Raw genomic sequence first — 23,899 nt, forward strand, 5'->3', positions numbered from 1 at the left:
AATCCTCTGCAATGTGTAGACAAAGGTTGTTTGATCCTGTCTTCTCTGATCATCCCCTAATTCCACTGTCCCCAATCAATCTGCTGATGGTACAGAGCCATGGGAGCACTATGCACAAGCTCAGTTTGGTGTGTATTGCTAGAGAGTTTTTCTTTTATTCTTGGGAGGGTGCATATGATCAGCACAGGGCCAATCAGCACTGTCCAGACAGAGGGTCAGGGGTCCTGCATTCTCATTGGACAATTAAGGGAGAAGGAAAACTCCTCCTACAAGCTTTAACTAGACATTGCTAGAAGTCACAAGACTGCTATATACTGCTGCTGAGAAAAGGTATTTAGCAGTTTATATTTACTAAAATAATTGCATTTCCATTTTCTGTGTACTGTGAGAGACCAGATACAGTGAATCCTAGGTTTAATAACACTTTAACTGACCACAGTTTATTTCATGTATACTCCAAAGTTATAATTAGATCTTAAGAAGTACAGTAACTAAGTGGTTGGCACTTTAACCTAGCAGCACTTGGGTTTCCAGTCTGAATCCCAACCATGACATTACCTGCCTGGAATTTTCATGTTCTCCCTGTGGTGGTATGGGTTTCCTCCAGGTGAATGTATAAATGTGAGCTAGGGACCTTGGATTGTAAGGTTGGTGTATAATGGACCACCTCAGCCCCTTTTAATCGTGAACTGGTTTTCTTTTGCATTACCAAACACATTGCAGGCAGCTTGCTGTTTTTCACATACAAACAGGAACTAAAATGTTTGTCGCAAAAGCAATCCCATCAAACTAATTTATGTCACCCAGGAAGTACATTCCCAGTTATGAAATAAGTGATAGTGACTGCGCTGTGTGACTAGGAAGGGGTGAATGCAAAAAAAGATTCCACCAATTGGGCGGGGTGATCACTGAAAGCAGTATCCAATCTAGGCAGTAAGGGTGAGTGGCCTGACAGTAAATGGCAGTGTACAAAAGATGTATATTCCAAAATACAAACACAAATATAATAACACAATACTATAAATACATAATTGGTGTATATAAGTCCAAGGTTGGTACCGCAGGAGCAAACTTTAAGTGCCACAAAAAAGTGGAGTGCAAAGTCCAATAAAGCAAAAAACAAAAAACAAGTGAAAGTCTAACATGCAGAAAGTAAGTAAATAGGTGCAGTCCTTGGTGGGCAGTGAACGATGATGTGATGAAGAACCAAACTCCAGTGTTTGGAAAAAGGCTAGCTTCAGTGCAAACACCTATAGTGGTATGGAATGCTCACCTCAGGGCCTCAGCACAGACAGCCTAATGGCACTTTAAATATGTTCAAGGGCCCAGCGGGGCTTATGGCTAGGTGTAGCCATAGTACTGTGAAGATAATTTGAAAAGTAATGAATCACATGCACATGCACTCACATGGAGGCCGTGAGCAGTGGGCCTATCTCCAACGAACAGCGAGTTCGCACGGTCCAGTCAAAAATCTTGATTGTACAATTGTCTTCTCCCTTTAACTTCCACCTTGACATCCGCTGGATATTGGAACATAAGTGCTCAGGGGATTTAGATGGACACAGGGAGAAGAAGACACATGGTACAGCTCCGCATAAGAAATATTTATTATAATAAAAGCATATAAAACTCACATTACAAGGGAACAGGACGTTCCAAACAAAAACGAGCAGCGAGCTTGTATCCTTCCCGTCAGAGTGTGTGGGGTCTAGTACTTCCTGTCCCTGGGACAGGAAGTACTAGACCCCACACACTCTGACGGGAAGGATCCCGACGGCTAGGACCGATTTCAGGTTACTGCAGCAGTGCCCCCTAGTTTTAGCCCTTCCATTATATTACATTCCCAGTTATCTTCTGCTGTTTGGGCTGTGCCTGCCTGCAGCACTTTATACAAAGATCAGATTAGGTTTAATTTGAAAGTTTATTTTATGATTTTAACAGTTATTTATTTATTTTGCTTGAAGTTGTTCTTTAAGCATCCTCACTTTTTCTGTCTATCTTTAATAAAAAAGTATCACATATTAGCAAATTCGATGTCATGGCTAAGCAGCCCTCTGCAACTAGAAGATCTGTAGTTTGACAGCTGTCAGAAACTTCTTAGAACAAGCCTTATAGCATATTAGACAGACTGTAGAAGAGTCACTTAACAAATCTGTCTGTTCAAAACATTTTTCTACATCTCACTGAAAATTCCCATATACAAGTTGTCTCTTACTTTATTTTTATTTCCTTTGGCAATGATTTAATCACAAAATTGCCTCTCCGACTTTCTGCAAAGTCAGATATATTAAAATGTTAAAGCAAATGCCGGCACTAAATGGAGTAAAAACTGTAACTATGTTTTTGCCCAGAGATACAAAAGCTGTTGAGATTTCATCATATGTTTTAGGCTGTTTCTGATGTTATATAAATCTCCCACGTCATAGCTTATGAGGGAGAGCCAATGCAAGAATTCTCTTTGCCCCTACCCAATTAAGTTACTATTAATTTTTGTTAGCTGAACTTAGATAGAAAAAAAAGCTTTTATGTAACTGTGCAGCAGAATTGGAAAGTTTACAATGTGATCCAAAAATGTGATTAGCATTTTTAAGAACGGGTTGCCTAAACTTCAAATTTCAGTAAAGGTATACAAGTGAAGCGTAACTACACTGAGGAATTTTTTTTATATTAGTTTTACAACTCTTGGCCTGATTGCTGGTAATATTTTTAGGCATTTGTCTAGTTGATCACAGTGGGGTTAATTTAAAAAAGCAACTGTGAAAGTATGTCACTGGCCCTAGCAACAAATTTGATTCTGCTTGACATCTTTTTTTAATAACCTTCCAGGTTATAATTCCGCTTTTGTTGCTTAAAGGGTGTCTGTCTTAAAGCAAAGCATTAGTGAGGGGAGCATCAAATGGAAGCAATCATTCCCTAACTCCTGGGCCAACATACTAGTTCCAGGGCAGCAAAGCAGAATATATTCCATGTCATTGTGAATTACATTACCAAAACAGAACTAGTGTGCAGGCCAGGAGTTGGATACCCCGAGGATGTCATGGAATTATTTTGTCTTGTGTTCACTTTAATACAGTCATGTTTAGAAATCTAAAGGATACTTGATTCCAGCTATAGTAAGGCAAGACATTTTCTTAAAGGGGAATTGTATTTTATTTTTTATTATACTTTATTATAATGTTCAAGACTAAACTTGAACATTTGAAAAAATGTATTTTATTTAAATTTGTTTGCATATAGAAAATTATGAAGTAAGACATATAAATGGAGCATCCTCAGAGTTGCTAACTGTAGATCAATTTAGTTGGATCCTATGTAGGCAGAGGAGCAGGGGTTAATTGTTGTTTAGACTGTGCAGTGCTTTAAAGCTGTGGCTCTGTTACCTCCCCTGGCTTCTAGAACATACTGGATAGTTCTAGAACTTGGGTGGGGGAACAGAAGCTGCAGCCTTAAAATTGATGGACTTCCCACCAATCCCTGAGGGGGCAAGGCTCAGTAGGAGGGGGAACATATATAGTTAGAAGCCTGGCAGTCAGTGTGCAGAGTCCTGGGTCCAGTTACCTGGAGGAGACCCCTGTGCTGGGGGGCACTGCCCATGGGCAAAAGGGAGAGCCAGAAGGAGAAAGAGAGAGAGCCAGAGGAAGAGAGAGAAGCAGCCGTTGGAAGCCTCACACCCTTTACCTGCCTCAGCTAGGCTTAGCTGAAGACACCCTGAAATCAAGTGCAGGCATGTGCAGCAATGTGCCTCTACAGCAGCCTCCTGTATTTGCTTAGAGGGACCGAGTGAATAACTTCTACTTCTACCTACCCAATGCTTATCTAGAATGTACAATAAGGCTGCAATACTTTACATGTCTAGGTCTGGGGGACGGCCTAAGCATCCCCATTTCTCTAGCTTGGGACAGCATTAGCCAGTTCTTTGGGCATTCCTACAAGGAGTAGCACCTGAACTTTCTGTGGAATCTTTTTGTTACTGCTATTGTTGTTGTGTCATGGCTTTCATGGGTGGACAGCACATTTTGGAAGTCAGTTATCAGGAGTCATAAACATTAGCCGGTCCTCAGTTATTAAAATGATTCAGTTCTGGTCATCCCATGCATTCCCATTCCCTATCCAAGTTATCCCTTAAACAAAACAAAACAACCTCCCCTGGACTGTTTATTGAGGCTGTAAGAAATGTTTTGCATGGCTGTGTGTAAGGGAAAGGCTGAAAATACAGCAGCTCCTGCAGGAGTGAGCACTAAATAAATATATCACAATTTGTAATCAGCGGGATACGTTGCAAAAGTTTTTCAAACAAAAAAGCAAAAAGAATGAGGCCTCGTACACACGCCCGTTTTCCTTGACAGAATCCATCAAGAAACTTGGTGGCAGAGCTTTCTTGCCGAGGAAACCAGTCGTGTGTATGTTTTTCATTGAGGAAACTGTCGAGGAACTCGACGAGAAAAAAGTTCTCTCTTTCCTCGACGGGAGTCTCAAATTCCTCGTCGTGTTCCTCGTCGGGCTGGTTTTTGACGAGAAACACATTCATGTGTATGCTAAGAAACCCGCACATGCTCAGAATAAAGTATGAGACGGGAGCGCACCTTCGGTAAAAGTAGCGTTTGTAATGGAGATAGCACATTTGTCACGCTGTAACAGTCTGAAAAGTGCACATTGTTTCTTACCAAACTTTTACTTAACACGCAGTTACATGAGATTAGCAAAAGCAGCCCCAAGGGTTGTGCCAGTGGAGTCGAACTTCCCCTGCCGTTGTATGTGTTGTACGTCACCGCGTTTGAGAACGAGGAGATTTGGTCTTCACAGTGTGTACGCAAAGAAAGCTTGTCAAGTTTCTCCACAAGCCTGACAAGGAACTCGTCGAGGAAAACGAGGCCTAAAGAAGCTAATATGCTGTTTGTTTAGAAAACGCAAAAAACATCATAAAGGCAGTGTCATCATTGTAAAATGTAATTGCCCCAAACCATGATAATTTGCCTTAACTGGCATTCTGCAAGGACAAGAACAGCCTCCAAACATCATCAGTACATATCTCGTTCATCTTTCTCAGTTCAGTACAAAAGTGGCAGATATTACCTTTTAAAGTTTAGGTTGAACAACAGTCTAAATTGGTATTACAATCAAACAGTCTATTTTGCTGACTTTGAATTTTATTTTGTATCTACTATAGATCAGGGCTAAGAACTAGCACTGTGGGTAGCCATAGACTTTGTAAAGGTCCAATCTGCCATTCTCCGTCATGTACCAATACTTTCTTGAACGTTAATGAAGGCACTACGTGATTACTGGAAAACAGACAACTTATGGAGCAAACACCTTTGCCACCAATTTATCTGAGGAAAAATAAAATACGACAATGATTCGAAAAAGGTCCGATTAATCCCTTTCACTAAGGCTCATCCAGCGTTCTCTGCTGATGCCCCCATAGACATTAAAATTGACTAATGATGTGGGCAAAAAACAAAGCCTCTGCAGACTGAAAATTCACCTCATGATTTGCGCCTCATGGTCCGCACTGTAGTCATTAATTATACAGATTGGAAAATGGAGCAGAATAGACAGTAGAAATGGACAAATGAACATGGGAGGTTGGTAGAATGCTAAGGACCAAAATCCCAGTTATTTCAAATCCCAATGAAGACTTTACTAGGATTTGGTGTTTGAGTGCCTGCATGTTGTATCCAAAGACAGATCTGTCCAAAGACAGATTTGTAAATTTTGTGGTTTCCTATAGATAGATAATATCTGAAATGTTTGTTAGACGGTTTTCTGCTATAATAAATTCATTATTTGATGTTCCTGTTTATAGTCAGTCAACAGAATTCACATTTTTCTAAAATCTGCTGCTGTGTCTCCTTGATAGAGATAAGCATCTTGTACAGACAACAGTTGCCAGCAATCTTCAATGCTTTGACAAACTTGGATTGAAGTTCTGTTGGATAATTCACATATGGCACAATCTTCATTATTAAAAATACCCTTGTCAGCAGGAATGAATCTTCCTCCTCTGAACAGTTTGATTTGTTTTTATATTGAGCAATCTACAAATATTAAAGAAACAGTCTACCTAAAACTTACATTTGGTTCAGTGCTATAGACCCATGTCTCATATTTCTCAAGCTCCACTTTACTTGAGTTTCCATGTCTGGTTGTTAGGCCATGATGATGTGTTATCATTCACCTTCTTAAGCCCCGTACACACGACCGAGAAACTCGATGGGCGAAACACATGGTTTTCCTCGTCGAGTTCCTTGTTAGGCTGTCGAGGACCTCGACAAGCCAATTTTCTCTATTCCCATCAAGGAAATAGAGAACATGCTCTTTTTTTGGCTCATCGAGTTTCTCGACAGTTTCCTCAACGAAAATGTACACACGACCGATTTCCTCTGGAAAAAAAATATCTCCCAGCAAGAAACTTGGTCGTGTGTACGAGGCAATAGATTCACTAAGAAAAGTGAACACCATCTTTGCTAATAGCATAGCTCCCAACTGTCCCTGATTTCGAGGGACTGTCTCTGATTTGGAGCAATGTCCCTCTGTCCCTCTTTTCTCCTCATTTGTCCCTCATTTTGGTCTGATCTATATAGTTGTACATAAAATGCACTTTTTATCTTTCAAAAAGTGTTTCCCAGTGCTACACCTTTCATCCAAATTCTAAATTGTTGCATTTGTACATTTCTAAAAAGCCAATATAAAGGAATATTAGTGGTAAAAAAAGCACTTGTGAATTTAACTAATATTTTTTTTGTATAATTCTCCTTTAAGGGGGTGTGGCAGGGTGTGTGTCCTATATCTACATACTTTTGCTAATAGGTGTCCCTCGACTCCATCTCAAAAAGCTGGGAGGTATGCTTATAGTAAATCAACCCCAGTATGTCTTTGAAATGTAGGAGGAAACCGGAGTACCCAAAGGAAACCCACATAGGCACAGGGAGAACATGCAAACTCTGTGCAGGTAGTGCAGTGGTTGGGATTGGAACTGATGCCCCTAGTGCTGCTAAGTGGAAGTGCTAACCACTTTGCCAATGTGTGTCCCCAGATATGTATTAGATAGGGCTCACAGTTGCACATACCTGGTATATTTTATTTAAACTGCATGAAGCAAAGCATTCTATAATGAAAGGTGTAATGAACACAGTCCCGATGTTTCCTCATTCATTGTTCACTTTTATGAAGATTTAAAGCATATCTATGGTAAATTTGTCAAATCATAGGTTTATTTCCGCATTTAATTTTTAGTTATGTCCAGCCTGCTCCAATTAATCTGTATGATCTTGATGTTTATAAACATCTTCCCCACACATTTACTTCCTTGAATTCTGTGACATATATTCACTATGCCCTGTAAATAGACATTGCTGTGTCTTACATTTCACAGAGCCTGCCTTTTGACCTACAGAAGTGTCCACTGAAAATGGTGCGGTGCCAATTTGTTGTAATGACACATTGCTTTTCCAACTTCCCTGAAATGTCACAAAATTACATTTTGTTCATCTTTATTCACTGCGGTGGCTTATGTCCTACTTTTTTCAGTGCACACCACTGCAGCTCTGCACACCACTGCAGCTCAATGGTATGAACAGAACTCATGGGGCTCAAGGCAAATTGCCTTGCCCATGTGTTGGGATTGTGTTGGGTAATGAAATCCAATGCAGCTCATCTCATATGGTGTAAATCAGGGGTGCCCAACCTTTTGAAGAGCAAGGGCCACTTAAGCGACTTGGTAACACAATGAGAGGAGCGGGTGGATGACAGCCCACTCTACTCTCAGCAGACCAAACTCACAGGTAATAGAAGTCTATGGCTCAGTGCATGTAACCCACAGGTGCACTTCTCTGCACCTATGGATCAGTTTGAAAGCAGCCCAGTGACCACTGCAGAACAGATATGCCCATATATACCCATATATACACTGTGATATTAGTAATAAACTTACCTTTAATAACAGTATTCTTTTCTATTTTATTCCATCCCAGAGCAGGAGGTCGCGGGCCACATCAGAGGGCTCCGCGGGCCACTGGTTGGGCACCCCTGGTGTTAATAGACCCTTATTATTTGATGACATGAATGTGAAAGGGTCTAAATAAGCAGAATCATCTGCATTGGCCACAAATGGTCAGCATTCAAGCAAATTGTTTTTGGTTTAAGTTTTAAAAGATTAAAATGGCTCTTAGTGTACTTTGCACATGAATAAACAAATGAACATATGTATGTACCCACCCCCATATGTATAGCGCAAGCACTGAGCCAACAACACAATATGCAGCATAAGGGAGCATGACAGTTAACATGTATAGTAATATTTGTGCAGTTGACTATTTAATTCATATTACCATATCATATCAACCATATATATTATATCTATGCCTTTCTGAACCTTTTCCAGTTTTAAGGAAGCGGTCACCGGGAAAAATTACCCCTTTACAGATAGCTAAAAAGATTAATGGTGCCAGTGGAAACCTATCTGAGAGGCAGACATTGCTCATTGCTCTCGCCCACCCCCACCACTGCCCCCCCCCCAGCCTGCACCATCTGTGTGGATGTGCACTGTGCGGGGCGCCGGACCAACAGGTTGCTACCTGGTCTGTCACACCCTCACAAGCATGTGACCACATCCTGAGGCCCCAATTGGCCAGTTTCATATTGTCAGAGCATTGCTCCTCGAACCCTTCCACTCTGCGATACCAGCAAATCTGCATTGGTGTCTGGCTTCCTGGGCAATCAGTACAGGAAGACTCAGAACCCGGAAAGAAGACCGGGCCAAGACAGAATCCGCTGGATACCAGGGTATCCGTGACAGCTGCAGGGCCCCGCCTGATGCCGCATACAGACGGTCGTTTTTTGTGATGAAAAAAAAATGACGTTTGAAGTGATGAAAAAAAACGACATTTTTGAAACTTCATTTTCAAAAACGATGTAGCATACACACCATCATTTTGAAAAATGATGAACAAAGTGACGGCACTCTAAAGGGGAAGTTCTATTCGCCTTGAGGCTGCTTTTAGCTGGTTACTTGTTAGTAAAAGATGATTCGTGCTTTTTTGTCTGTTACAGCGTGATGAATGTGCTTACTCCATTATGAATGGTAGTTTTACCTCCCGTCTCAAAACTTGCTTCTGGGCATGTGCGGGTTTAAAAACGTCGTTTTGCCCACACACTATCATTTTCATTGACACAAAAAATGACATTTTGAAAAACGACACAAAAAATTCGAGCATGTTCGAATTTTTTTTTGGTCGTTTTTCTGAAGACATAAAACGACATTTTCCCCACACACTATCATTTTAAATGACGTTTTCAAAAACGTCATTTTTTTTCATCACAAAAAACGATCGTCTGTATGCGGCATGAGGGTTAGTGCCGACTTGGAAGGGCCTTCCGGTGCACCCCCAAAATCCTCCAGTACTAGCAACCACTGCCCCTGGAGGAACACTGGTTGAGAAACCCTGATATCTCATCATATATAATATCATATAATAAGAAAATCATACTGTAAAATAAGTATTATTTCTGTAGAAAACAGAGACAATTAGGCTTCATTTCCATGGACGTTTTTACGGCCACTTTTCTGAGCTTTTTTTGCAGCTTAAAAACGTCTCTCCATGTTATTCTATGGCCTCATGTCCACCATGACGTTTTTGAGCTGTAGATGGCTGAGCCGTTTTTAAGCTGCAAAAAAAAAAACAGGACCAGTGCGTTCTGAAGCTCCAGCCTTAGAGCTGTAAAAATGCCAGACGTTAAAAAACGCTCAAAAAACGCGCAAAAACTCTACCGCTTTATTATTTAGGGCATTAGTGCATTCACAGGGGATTTTATTAGAGGTCCCTCCATCAGATTTCATAAAGTAGAATAGTTCTATACTAAATAAGGCAAAAGAACCTTCATATAAATCCAGCTATTCAGACCTGAGAGAGAGTTTTTCAAAGACCACTTTATTGATTGCAGGGATTTCCTACAAGCATTTTTTTACTCTGCATTTGTCACGGGAAATAACATCCAAGCTGGCAAGAAAAGTTGCTGTGGGTTCAGGTGCTTATAGGAGAGATCATAGAACACAAGCTTTCGTGTACAATGAAATTAATCAATCGTATGTCTTTTGGCAATATATTATGATGACGTTCACTTTGCACTATGCTCCCAATTGGATTAGGAAAATGAAAAAAAAAAAGGTTTTCATTAACACTTTTTTTACCCTTAGACCAATTTGCCTTCATATTTTCATGTTTAGTGCATACGTTAGGTATTGTGTAATAGCAACACATCCAGCTCTTTATTACCTTTTAGCCCCCCTTCACATCACATCTGGGTGATTCGATATGGGATTTGACATGTCAAATCTCATGCCAAATCGCAGCCTATTGCTGGCAAAGGCACTGTCTGAATCGGTGCGACGTCAACATTGCGGCGCTGCACTAATTTCCAAAAGTAGTTCCTGCACTACGTTTGGTGACTTTGGGAGCGATTTCAATACAGGCTTACCCCACTCACTTCTGCATAGAAACCAATGAGCTTCTAACCCCAGCTTGTTAATTAAGCTTTTGTAATAAAACCTGGAAGCTCATTGGTTTATATGCAGAATTGAGCCTGATTTTGCACTTTCCATCTATAGTAAATAAACCCCATTGTGTACTTAAGTTGGGGGAATGCCTGTAGACATCTGTGCATGAACCCACACTGATGTCTTTCAAATTGCCCCCAAACTCACAATGAAATGCGGGTTTGAAATCATGTAAGTTTAGCTGAACTTGCACAATTTCAAACCCGCCTCCAATGTAAACGTACCCTTAAAGTGGTAGTTAACCACGGCTGCTTAAAAAGAAAAAAAAAAACACCTGTAAGCCAATTGCATTACATACTAGCACATTATGTAATACTTACCTTGGAATAAAGCCTTTCAGGGGTGCGCTGTCACTGCTGATATCTTCCCACAGTCTTTCTTCAGGGTTTTTGCGCTCCTGGCTATCTAATTGGCTGGAGCCGCGGTGAAGTCACTTCTGCGCTGCGTGCGGGAGCCCTCAGTTCCGGCGCAAAGCTCTGAAGGTCTGGCAAGGTATGCCAGACCTTCAGAGCGCATTTGTGCCGGTGATGTAACTGGCTGCATGCACTGAATAGCCCCTAAACGGTGCACATTTAGGAGATATTCATTTTACCTACAGGTAAGCCTATTGGGCTTACCTGTAAGTAAAAACCACAAAGCGGGTTATACTACCGCTTTAAAGAGATCAGAGGCAGCTCTTTAATTAGGCAAATTAGGCGGTCGCCTAAGGCCTCGTACACACGACCGAGTTCCTTGGGAGATATTTTTTTGTCGAGGAAACCTGTCGTGTGTACACTTTCGTCGAGGAAACTGTCGAGAAACTTGACGAGCCAAAAAGAGAGCATGTTCTCTATTTCATTGACAGGAATGGAGAAAATTGGCTTGTCGAGTTTCTCGACGGCTTCACAAGGAACTCGACGAGCAAAACGATGTGTTTCGCCCGTCGAGTTTCTCGGTCGTGTGTACGAGGCCTCACACTCACAAGGGCCTTGTGGCCGCCTAACTTACCCAATGCATTACCCCAGTTTTGAGGGACAGGGGACCTTAATGCTGATGTGTTTAGGCAGTGTTAAGAGCGGGGCCACCAGCGTCCCTAACAACCAGTAAATATCGGTGACACCTCCCCTTGTGACGTCAATGATCCACCATACTCTCAGTCAATGACGTCACAAGGGAGCGGGTTCACCAGGTGACATTACAGTATGGCCCCCGCCCCTTAGTTATTAAAGAGCAAGATCTGGGGCCACCTTGTTAAAGGGGGCTTCCAGATCCCGATAAACCCCTTGTCCGCAGACCCCCACAACCACCGGCCAGGTTTGGGGAAGAGGCTTTTGCCCTTGAATTATTTTTCCCATCATGGGTGTGAGTGGGGCCCCATGTCAAGTTTTGCCTAAGGCCTCACAAAACCTAGAGCTGCCTCTGAAAGTGATCACAGTACTCCAACAATGCCTTTATCTGCATTTATCTTCAGAAGGGCAGTAGCATTTTTTCAGCCATTATCCAGGGTCAGCATTAACTTTCTGGACTGAGATGCTGGTTCAGAAGGAATCCGATCATTTAAAACCTAGTGTCTAGTTTAGTTCTTGCCTTTGAAGATATTTGTCTGACACAGGTCAGTCTTCTGCAGCCTCTAACCTTGTGACTTGTTACAAATGTTGCAATGTAGCAGTTTGATCAGTGGGGTAGACGAGACTAAGCTTCCTCCTGCCTGCACTAGACTGATTAAATCAACTCAGCCTGGGAAATGCCATTGGACTGTATATAACCACCTCAATACTGGGCACTTTCACCCCCTTTCTGCCAAGGCCAATTATCAGCACTGTCGCACTTTAAATGACAATTACGCAGTCATGCAACACTACCCATATGAATTTTTTTTTTCACACAAACAGGGCTTTCTTTTGGTGGTATTTAATCACCACTTTGTTTTTTGTTTTTTCATTTTGTTTTGTTTTTTGCTAAATAAACAAAGACAAAAAAATTATAAAATTTAGCAAATAAATAATTGTCCTTCATACATTTAGGCCAAACTGTATTCTGCTACATTTCTTTGGTGAAAATAACCCAAATCAGTGTATATTATTTAGTCTGTAAGAAAGTTATAGCGTCCACAAACTATGGTATATACTGTATTTGCTGGCGTATAAGACTACCTTTTTCACTTAAAAAAGATGGCCAAAAGGCAGGGGTCGTCTTATACGCCGGGTCAGCTGCTCGGATGCCTGCTGGATGTGCAGTAATACTGTATGTAGCATCGGCTACATACAGTATATACCACTTAGCCAATCCCAGTGAGCGATGTATTCAAATAAACACAGAGCCTGCTCGGATTGGGGTAAGAACCTCTGCCAATCCGAGTGCCTACATACAGTAGCCTGCTCGGATTGGCTTTGAGAGTCAGAGAGGCGTGGGCTGATGATGTTACAGCCGGTGCCAATCCAAGCAGGCTTTGTATTCATTAATAGAATACATCGCTCACCAGCTCCAGCAAGAATGAAGAAGAGTATGGCTCCAGAAGAAAGAAATATGAAGCATCGGAATTGAGGTCGTCTTATACGGTGAGTACAGGCAAAAAAAGTACGCCCGGTCGCCTTGTACGCCGGCAAATTCCGTATACGTATATATAAATCTGAAAGTCGGTCAATCCTGATGTACTGATGGCCTATCTCATTTCTTGGGGCCCGAAAACTCCAGGACAGTACAAAATGTAATCGCAACTAAAACTAGCAGCGCTTTACCGCTAACGGACCTGCCACCCCAGTGTGAAAGGGGTCTTACTCTGATACCCCTAATCTCTGATACCCCTAATTAAAATCTAGATGAACCAATTGCCTTCAGAAGTCACCTACATAGTAAATAGAATCCACCTGTGTGTAATTTAATCTTAGTATAAATACAACTGTTCTGTGAAGCCCTCAGAGGTTTTTTAGAGAACCTTAGTGAACAAACAGCATCATGAAGGCCAAGGAACACACCAGAAAGGTCAGGGATAAAGTTGTGCAGAAGTTTAAAGCAGGGTTAGGTTATTAACAAATATCCCAAACTTTGAACATCTCACTGAGCACTGTTCAATCCATCATCTGAAAATGGAATGAGTATGGCACAACTGCAAACCAAGACATGGGCGTCCACCTAAACTGACAGACCCGGCAAGGAGAACATTAATCAGAGAAGCAGCCAAGAGGTCCATGATAACTCTGGAGGAGCTGCAGAGATCCACATCTCAGGTAGGAGAATCTGTCCACAGGACAACTATTAGTCGCGCACTCCACAATTCTGGCCTTTATGGAAGAGTGGCAAGAAGAAAGCCATTGTTGAAAGAAAGCCATAAGGAGTCCTGTTTGTAGTTTGTGAGAAGCCATGTGGGGGACACAGCAAACTTATGGAAGAAGGTGCTCTGGTCAGATGAGACCAAAATTCTACATTTTGGCCTAAAAGCAAAACGCTATGTGTGATGAAAAGCTAACACAGCACATTACCCTGAACACACCAGCCCCACCGTGAAACATGGTGGTGGCAGCATCATGTTGTGGGGATGACTTTCTTCCACAGGGACAGGGAAGCTGGTCAGAGTTGATGGTAAGATGGATGGAGCCAAATACAGGACAATCTTAGAAGAAAACCTGTTAGAGTCTGCAAAAAACTTGAGACTGGGGAGGAGGTTTAGCTTCCAGCAGGACAATGACCCTAAACATACAGCCAGAGCTACAATGGAATGGATTAGAATTAGATCAAAGCATACGGTATTCATGTGTTAGAATGGCCCAGTCAAAGTCCAGACTTAAATCCAATTGAGAATCTGTGGCCAGACTTGAAAATTGCTGTTCACAGACGTTCTCCATCCAATCTGACAGAGCTTGAGCTATTTTGCAAAGAAGTATGGGGAAAAATGTCACTCTCTAGATGTGCAAAGCTGGTAGAGACATTCCCAAAAAGACTTGCAGCTGTAATTACAGGGAAAGGCGGTTCTACAACGTTTTGACTCAGGGGGGCTAAATACAAATACACTCCACACTTTTCACATATTTATTTGTAAAAAAAATTGAAAACCATTTATCATTTTCCTTCCACTTCACACATATGTGCCACTTTGTGTTGGTCTATCACATAAAATCCCAATAAAATACATTTATGGTCGTTACCCTCTGACCGAGAGAGATGTGGATCACATAAACACGCGACAAGACTTACAACATAAATAGACCTGAAGTGTGGCTTGGTGGTCTGGTCAGTATGCCAAGAAAAGGGGGCATACCCAAGGTAAGTAATGGGTAGTTAATTGAAGAAGGATATGCTGAGAAGTGCCCTGAAAAAGGGAAGGGCGGGAGGGTGTCGAATGCGATTGAATGCGCAGACTCACGGACATGAGGTGAGCTGGGAAGAGTCGGCCCAGTGACGTGTAGTACTGCACACTGAACCGACAAAGAGCATGTGTGAGTGGGCTGCTTAAATACCCTCCGGGCTCCTCCCATAAACTTAGGCCACCATACTGGCCTTCTTATTTATGGTCGTTACCCTCTGACCGAGAGAGATGTGGATCACATAAACACGCGACAAGACTTACAACATAAATAGACCTGAAGTGTGGCTTGGTGGTCTGGTCAGTATGCCAAGAAAAGGGGGCAAAAGACTCAGATAGGGAAATAGTTTATATTGATTTCTTGTATTTATTTAGCCAGCTTGGTAAAGGCTTGTGCCATTCCTTCATGAGGATTAGGGATGTATGTGGCAAAACAAGGAGACTTCCATCAGCCAGGTATCTTGATTACGTAGTCTGGTACTCCCTGTTGGGAGGCAACTGAGGCTGCTCCAAAGAATGTCCAGAAAACTGACTGGGGTTTGAAGCCCAAGTTACTTAGGAGGATTCTGACATGCTTGACACACTGGCTGACACTCAGGGAGCTGGTTTAGAAAGGGCAGCGATGAGCTACCATCAGATTGGCTGGGTAGATGGAGCAGTAGTGGGTCGAGCACCGTCACTGGGCATCAGGTGTTGTGAGTCTGAAACAGGTTGATGTCAACCCCAGGGGCTGGTTTGTTGCGTTTGCAGACTGTGAGAGTGTAGTGGTTTGAAAGCGAGTCGGGTGGCGTCGGAGCAGTGTGTGACTGCCGGAGCCGCTGACTAAATTCACTAGGTTGTAGGGAACCGTAGAAGGCCTGGTAGATGGCTGTTCGGGTGACTAGTCTGGGCAAAGCCCTAAACAGGGAACGAGTAAGGATTTTAGACATGTCCCTAAAGAGGGGACTCTTGAAAGGTAGGCGCTTGCCACTGACTACAGGTTGGTGCTTCTGTATGCCCTGTAGGAGGGACTTGACTGCATGGGCTCGAGAATACTGACGGTTTACTGGGGTCCTGCAGGGACAGGAAATGCTGGATGCCATCTAGATATGGCGTGATAGTATTGAGAAAGTCAGCTGCATGTGGCAATACGATATGAAGGCTAGGATGTGTCCAACTGCTGCTTCGGGGCAAGGGGCCAAAAATTTGCGATTAGTGTTCCAAGCAGTGCGATAGGCCTTCAGTGTGTTGCGTGCCAAGGAGTGGTTAATAAGTTGGATTGCGTTGGTGAGATGTGACTTCAGTCCATCGTCAGCAATGTCCATGGTGGGACAGGGATAGTTGTTGGGTCGGCTCCAGGCTCTTGCTGGAAAAACATCCATTCCAAGGTTGGAATAGGAAAGCGCATCAGCTGCTTTTTGCATTTGCCTGGAAAAAGGTCTACATAAGATATTAACTGGTGACGGAGTGACAGCTGCGCGAGCCTGTGCAGGAAGTGATGGGGAGTGACTTAGATCTACCTTAATTGATGATGTCGGCTGTGGCCTGATTGTCTGTGGTGAAGAACAGTGTCTGTCCTGTTCAAGTGTGGTCCCAGACCTGGGCAGCTGCCACGATGGGGTGCAGCACGAGGTGTTATGAAGACTGGGTGAAAAAATTAAGAGAATTTCTGGGGGCCAATTTTTGGAGAACCAGTGGCGGCCTAAAAATGGCTGCAAAAGCCTTTGGTGGCTCGGCTGACACTGCCAGGATGAAGATTGAAATGATGTTCTATCAGGTGGGGAAGTTGTCCTACATAGCCAAGTCTGCTACTGATGCTTGGTCTAGTTTGAGAACTTGGACTGGATCTTGCATTGGTGTGAGAAAATCAAGACAATACACAGGTGCTCAACAAGACGATATACATGCACTCGCAGGCCAACGTGCACTCGCAGGCCAACGTGCACTCGCTGGTGCTGGATGAAAAACCTGAACCAACCGCAGGGAAAAAACAGAGAAAAGATGAGCGGCCCGCGCGCCACTGAAGACGAACGGCCAACTGGGCGCCACTGTGTGTCTGTGTGTCTGATCGTTTGTCACTGAGGTGTGTTTGCAAGTTTAGTTTGTATTCGGGTTTGCACGTAGGTGCCTGCCGCAAAGTGTTTTATACTACTGCAGACAATATTGTGCGGTTGCAAGGGTGTCAGTGAGTGTCAGGTTGCTGGGACGATATTGTGTGGTTGCAGGGGCCTTGAGTATTAAGGTTTGTTTTGAGACGGCATTGCAAGGGTCTCAGTCTGGTTTGCTGAGACGATATTGCGTGGTTGCAAAAGGTCTCGATAAGTGTGGCGCTGCTGAGACGGTATTGCATTTGCAAGGGTCTGAACTACGGTGTGAGGCTGCTGAGACGATATTGCGTTGCAAGGGTCTCAACAATGGTGTGAGGCTGCTGAGACGGTATTGCGTGGTTGCAAGAGTCTTGATGAGTGTGGGGCTGCTGAGACGGTATTGCATTTGCAAGGGTCTGAACTACGGTGTGAGGCTGCTGAGACGATATTGCGTTGCAAGGGTCTCAACAATGGTGTGAGGCTGCTGAGACGGTATTGCGTGGTTGCAAGAGTCTTGATGAGTGTGGGGCTGCTGAGACGGTATTGCATTTGCAAGGGTCTGAACTATGGTGTGAGGCTGCTGAGACAGTATTGCGTGGTTGCAAGGGTCTCGATGAGTGTGGGGCTGCTGAGACGGTATTGCGTTCGCAAGGGTCTCAACAATGGTGTGAGGCTGCTGAGACGATATTGCGTGGTTGCAAGGGTCTCAGTCTGGTTTGCTGAGACGATATTGCGTGGTTGCAAAAGGTCTCGATGAGTGTGGCGCTGCTGAGACGGTATTGCATTTGCAAGGGTCTGAACTACGGTGTGAGGCTGCTGAGCCGGTATTGCGTGGTTGCAAGGGTCTCGATGAGTGTGCGGCTGCTGAGACGGTATTGCGTTTGCAAGGGTCTCAACGATGGTGTGAGGCTGCTGAGACGGTATTGCGTGGTTGCAAGAGTCTTGATGAGTGTGGGGCTGCTGAGACGGTATTGCATTTGCAAGGGTCTGAACTATGGTGTGAGGCTGCTGAGACGGTATTGCGTGGTTGCAAGAGTCTTGATGAGTGTAGGGCTGCTGAGACGGTATTGTGTTTGCAAGGGTCTCAACAATGGTGTGAGGCTGCTGAGACGGTATTGCGTGGTTGCAAGAGTCTTGATGAGTGTAGGGCTGCTGAGATGGTATTGCGTTTGCATGGGTCTCAACAATGGTGTGAGGCTGCTGAGACGGTATTGCGTGGTTGCAAGAGTCTTGATGAGTGTAGGGCTGCTGAGATGGTATTGCGTTTGCATGGGTCTCAACAATGGTGTGAGGCTACTGAGATGGTATTGCGTGGTTGCAAGAGTCTTGATGAGTGTAGGGCTGCTGAGACGGTATTGCGTTTGCAAGGGTCTCAACAATGGTGTGAGGCTGCTGAGACGATTTTGCATGGTTGCAATGGTCTCAACAGGTGTCAGGTTGATGGGCCGAGATTGTGTGGTGACAATTTTTCATTTTTTTTTCTTTTTTTTCTCCACTTTTTATATCTCTTTTTGCTTTTTTTTTTTTGTTTGCGTTTTGTAAGGGTCATGTGTTGCAAGGGTCTTAACAAGGGTGTCAGGCTGCTGAGACAATTGTGTGCTTGCAAGAGTCTCCATGAGTGTGGGGCTGCTGAGACGGTATTGCGTTTGCAAGGGTCTTAACAAGGGTGTCAGGCTGCTGAGACAATTGTGTGCTTGCAAGAGTCTCCATGAGTGTGGGGCTGCTAAAATGGTATTGCGTTTGCAAGGGTCTCAACAAGGGTGTCAGGCTGCGGAGACGAATTTTGCGTCGTTGCAACGGTCTCAACAGGAGTCAGGTTGTGGGGCTGAGATTGTGTGGTGGCAATTTTTTTTTTTTCTGCACTTTTTTTTTTTTTTGCGTTTTTTTTTTATATATATTTTTTTGCGTTTTTTTTTTTTTGCGTTTTTTTTTTTTATATATATTTTTTTTTATTTATTTATTTGTAAGGGTCATGTGTTGCAAGGGTCTTAACAAGGGTGTCAGACTGCTGAGACGATTTTGTGTGGTTGCAAGTCTCGATGAGTGTGGGGCTGCTGAGACGGTATTGCGTTTGCAAGGGTCTCAACAAGGGTGTCAGGCTGTGGAGACGAATTTTGCGTAGTTGCAACGGTCTCAACAGGTGTCAGGTTGCTGGGCTGAGATTACGTGGCGGCAATTGTTTTATTTTTTTTTTCTATATATTTTTTTTCATTTTTGCGTTTTTTTTTGCATTTTGCATTTTGTAAGGGTCATGTGTTGCAAGGGTCTCAGCAAGGGTATCAGACTGCTGAGATGATTTGCATGGTTGCAAGGTCTCAATCAATAAGAATTGGGTTACTGAGAAAGGATAGAAACACCTGGTTTGTTTGTACCTTAAGCAAGCAGTATAAGGTAGGAGGACAACGCCTGTTTGAATCGTAGGTTCCGCAGGGGCCACTAATGAACGATATGGGAGAGAACGAATGGTAGCAAATTGATAAGACATAAAGCATGTGTAAATCTTACTTGCGACAGTGGGCCATGCGAGTGAGTCTGTGGCGGACTGTGGCTGGAGTGAAACATGTTGGGAACGTGTAGCGTGATGCCGTGCATGGGGCAAAACAACGAGGTTTGGTGTAGAAAATAGAACACGAGAAGTACGTATCAATGCTTTGTAAGCTCCACTGCGGGAACCAAACATATGGTACAGGTGACACCATGAATGGCCACGAATTTGACATGACAAACAAGCTAACGAATCCTACCTGGGACAGTAAAGTGCGACTGGGTTTGCTTTGGACTGGAGTGGATGTGCAACACATCCCAAGAGTGTATTGTGGCGCCATGCATGACGCACAGGCAATAACTTTAGTAAATAAATGAGAGAGAAGAGCCGTGTACAAGCAATTCGTAAGTTCCGCTGTGGGAACTAAAACACACGACATGGGGGAAACAATGAATGACAACGGTAGAAAGTATGCAATGTATCTGATACAAAATGGTTGTAAAATGCATGAAATGAAATCCGATACGAATTGATAGTAAGGAGTATTGAACGAATCTGATACAAATTGGTTGTAGAGTGTATGCTACCCCTTGCTTTGAAACCGAACACCTACCAACCACCCATCCCCCCAGGCTAATCAAGTGCAGAGAAGGCACCATGTGAGTCCAATTACCACCTCAATCTGCCAAAGAACCCATACAAACACATGTCAATCTCCAAATGGATTTACAAATGAATCGTATGTTTGGCAGAAGGAAGTTACAAATGTATTATGCCTGAGCCAAATGATGTTGAAACATAAGCAACAGTAACTCAGAGGCAGTTTTTTCCCAAAAGGGATGCAGGATAGGAAGCATAACGAATTGCAAGATTGCACAAGATACGAAAAGGTTTGAATCCTACCTGCGACAGTAAGCGGGAACCGCCGGCAAAGACCATGAAGGGAGAAGCCGCAAAGCGCTTGCGATGTCGAATGCGATTGAATGCGCAGACTCACGGACATGAGGTGAGCTGGGAAGAGTCGGCCCAGTGACGTGTAGTACTGCACACTGAACCGACAAAGAGCATGTGTGAGTGGGCTGCTTAAATACCCTCCGGGCTCCTCCCATAAACTCAGGCCACCATACTGGCCTTCTTATTTACCTTTTTGGTTGACACAATTTTTAACATTTCAAGGGGTATGAATAATTTTTCAAGGCACTGTAGGTACACCATAGATGTAGGTACATGGATATTTATACACAGATGTTGGGTACACCATGGATGTAGGTACCTTGATTTGGGCAGAGGGATATAGATGTGGGTAGTAGAGGTGGATACACAGGTGAAGATAAATGGTTATTGGTACATAGCTGTAGGTGCATGGATTTTAGTACACAGATGTGGGTGCATAGTTGTGGATAAATACATGTAGGCATACAGATATTGGTACATACATGTAGGTATTTGGCACATTGCTATGGGTACATAGATGTAGTTATATGGATGTTGGTACATAGATGTAGGTATGTGGATATGGGTAAACAGATGTAGGTATATAGATATTGGTTTATAGATGTAGGTGTATGCATATGGGTACTTAAATGTACGTATATAGATATGGGTACACAGGTGTGGATAAATAGATGTGGGCAGGGCCAGATTAAGAACATCATGGGCCTGGTGCTGAGGATTTTGGTGGGGCCTTTTATAAATAATAAATAAATGCGTGGGAATGACATGATCGCAGCCCGGCCAAGGCAAGTGACCAAAGGCACAGAACCCAGAAGGAAGACCGGGTGAAGATGTAAGCGCCCGGGCCCCGCCTGATTCATCACAGCGCAGCACTGGAGGGCTCAGTCTGAAAATTTAAGTGTACACTAATGTGCTAATATGCTGTGCATACTTGTACGTTGTGGCATAACCTACCCCAGGGCCTCTAAAAAGTAGTAATGTCAGGAAAGTTTACTACCGCTTTATTATGACAGGATCCTAGGAGCCTCTCATGGGGCCCCTACTGACCCAGTGGCCCTTGGGCAGTGCCTAAGTGCACAGTTGCCAACATTTAAAAAATATTTTCAGGGACACTTTTTTTTACAAGTGCTATATTTAGAGTAGCTGAGATCCCCGATGTTCCTCTATACATCATAGTAGTAATCACAAAATTAAATGAGTACTAATAATGGGGCAGAACAAATATGAGAACTGAGATTTCCTTTAGTTGAACTAACAAAAGTGTGTCCATTCTAGAGCTGGTAACATTGAGGATATTCAGTATAATTTTAAAGAACTGTTTTTGTGGGTAAGCGATATAGGGGAGGAGTATGGACGGTATATAAGTGGGAAGTATGTGCAGGTGAGGGAGAGGAATGTGGAGGGTCTAACAGTGGGCATTATGTACAGGAGAGGAGTGCAAAGGGTACGGCAAAAGGCACTATGTACAGGAGAGGAGTGTGAAGAGTATGACAATGGGCAGTATGTACAGGAAGAGTGTGGGGGTATGACAGAGGGTAGTACGTAGCAGAGAGAAGTGTGGAGGGTATGATGGGGCAGTATGTACAGGAGAGGAATGTGGACGGTATGATAGTGGGCACTATGTATAGGAGAGGAGTGTGGAGGGTATGACAGTGAACGCTATGTATAGGAGAGGAGTGTGGAGGGTATAACAGTGGGCACTATGTATAGGAGAGGAGTGTGGAGGGTATGACAGTGAGCAGTATGTACAGGAGAGGAGTGTGGAGGGTGCGACAGTGGGCACTATGTACAGGAGAGAAGTGTTTGACAGCAGGCACTATGTACAGGAGAGGAGTGTGAAGGGTATGACAGTGGGCGCTCTGTATAGGAGAGGAGTGTGGAGGGTATGACAGTGGGCACTATGTACAGGAGAGGAGTGTGAAGAGTATGACAGTGGGCACTATGTACAGGAGAGAAGTGTGTAGGGTATGACAGTGAGCACTATGTACAGGAGAGGAGTGTGGAGAGTATGACAGTGGGCACTATGCACAGGAGAGAAGTGTGTAGGGTATGACAGTGGGCACTATATACAGGAGTGGAAGGATATTTAGGGACTGCGTAGTGGTTAAGCGGGTCATACATGGATTGAAATTACGCCAATTATGCAGAGACCAGCCATAGTCAATCTATGTATGGGCTATCTGGTTTTACACAAGTCAATCTATTAATCGACTTGAGTACACCCAGCCTGTTAGTTTTTTTCCCAAAACAATCAGTGCTGCCAGCTATAGTTAGCAACACTGATCATTGTACTCACTGGCAGAACACAATAACACTGTAGAAGTGATTCCCCCATCCACAGGTCATCAGGTGAGAGGGTGTGTGGGGACAGGCTGGGGAGAAATACTAGTCAGTGGCTGGGTAGGCACTGGTAGTATCAGAGCCAGATACACACAGGTTACATGTGCCACGATCGTTAGAGCGAGAACAATAATTCTAGTGCTAGACCTCCTCTGTAACTCTAAACATGTAACCTAAAAAACAATTAAAGCATCGTTTAGGATACCAAAACATTTTGTGCTAACTTAACTAACTAGTGTTTTTATTTTTTTGAATGAAACTGTTTTTTTCCCAAAAAAACATGTTTGTCAAATTGCTGCGCAAATACCGTGCTAGAGCTGCACAATCAATGGTTAAAAAAAATCGTGATCTCGATTCAACCCCCCTGATGATCTTCAATGCAGAGTTTGCTGATTCTTTCATATAACAAGTGGAGAGACTTTCAGCTGTCAAAAGAAAATATCTGGCCAGTCTGCCAAGTTTTTTTAACAGGAAACATTGTAACTGACACTTCCTTCTTGGATCAAAGGGATACACTTATGTGTGTAAAGAACAAATCTGGGCAGTCTGCCAAGTTTGTAAACAAAATGAAACATTGTAAGTAACTTCCTTCTTAGATCAAACTTCTGTGTGTAAATGCAGAAAATTTAACCACTTAAAGTCCAACACTTGTTTCTTAAGTTAAAAAGCAATATTTTTTGCTAGAAAATTACTTGGAACCGCCAAACATTATATATATTTTAGCAGAGACTCTAGGGAATACAATGGCTATTGCTGCAATATTTTATGTCACACTGCATTTGCCCACTTCAATGAATAATAAAAACCATAAAAACAAAACAGTGAAGTTAGCCCATTTTTTTTGTTTTTTTTAATGTGAAAGATGATGTTACCCTCCAAGAATCGTGAGAGAATCGTGATCTATCTTCTAAGCAAAAAAATTGCAATTGACATTTTAGCCAGAATCGTGCAGCTCTGTACCCTGCAACATAAAAAGTGCAAAGACCACCATAGAGTAATTTTCTAGCAAAAAACAAATGATAATTTTTACATGTAGGAGAGAAGTGTCAGAATTGGCCTGGGTGGTAAGGGGTTAATTACCATGAGTAATATGCAAATAATTATTATAAGCACTATAATATTATATATTATATATATATATATATATATATATATATATATATATTATATTATATAACATATCAGTCTGCTGCAGTGTGTCAGCTTGTATTTATATTGGC

General features: G+C 43.0%; 1 protein-coding gene across 3 annotated transcripts in view; it reads left to right on the forward strand.

The window, feature by feature from the left end:
- FGF12 (fibroblast growth factor 12) overlaps nucleotides 1-23,899 on the forward strand; it is a 614,009-nt gene that overhangs the window by 328,222 nt on the left and 261,888 nt on the right. The window lies entirely within an intron of this gene.

Source organism: Rana temporaria, chromosome 4, assembly GCF_905171775.1.
Source record: "Rana temporaria chromosome 4, aRanTem1.1, whole genome shotgun sequence".
NCBI lineage: Eukaryota > Metazoa > Chordata > Amphibia > Anura > Ranidae > Rana > Rana temporaria.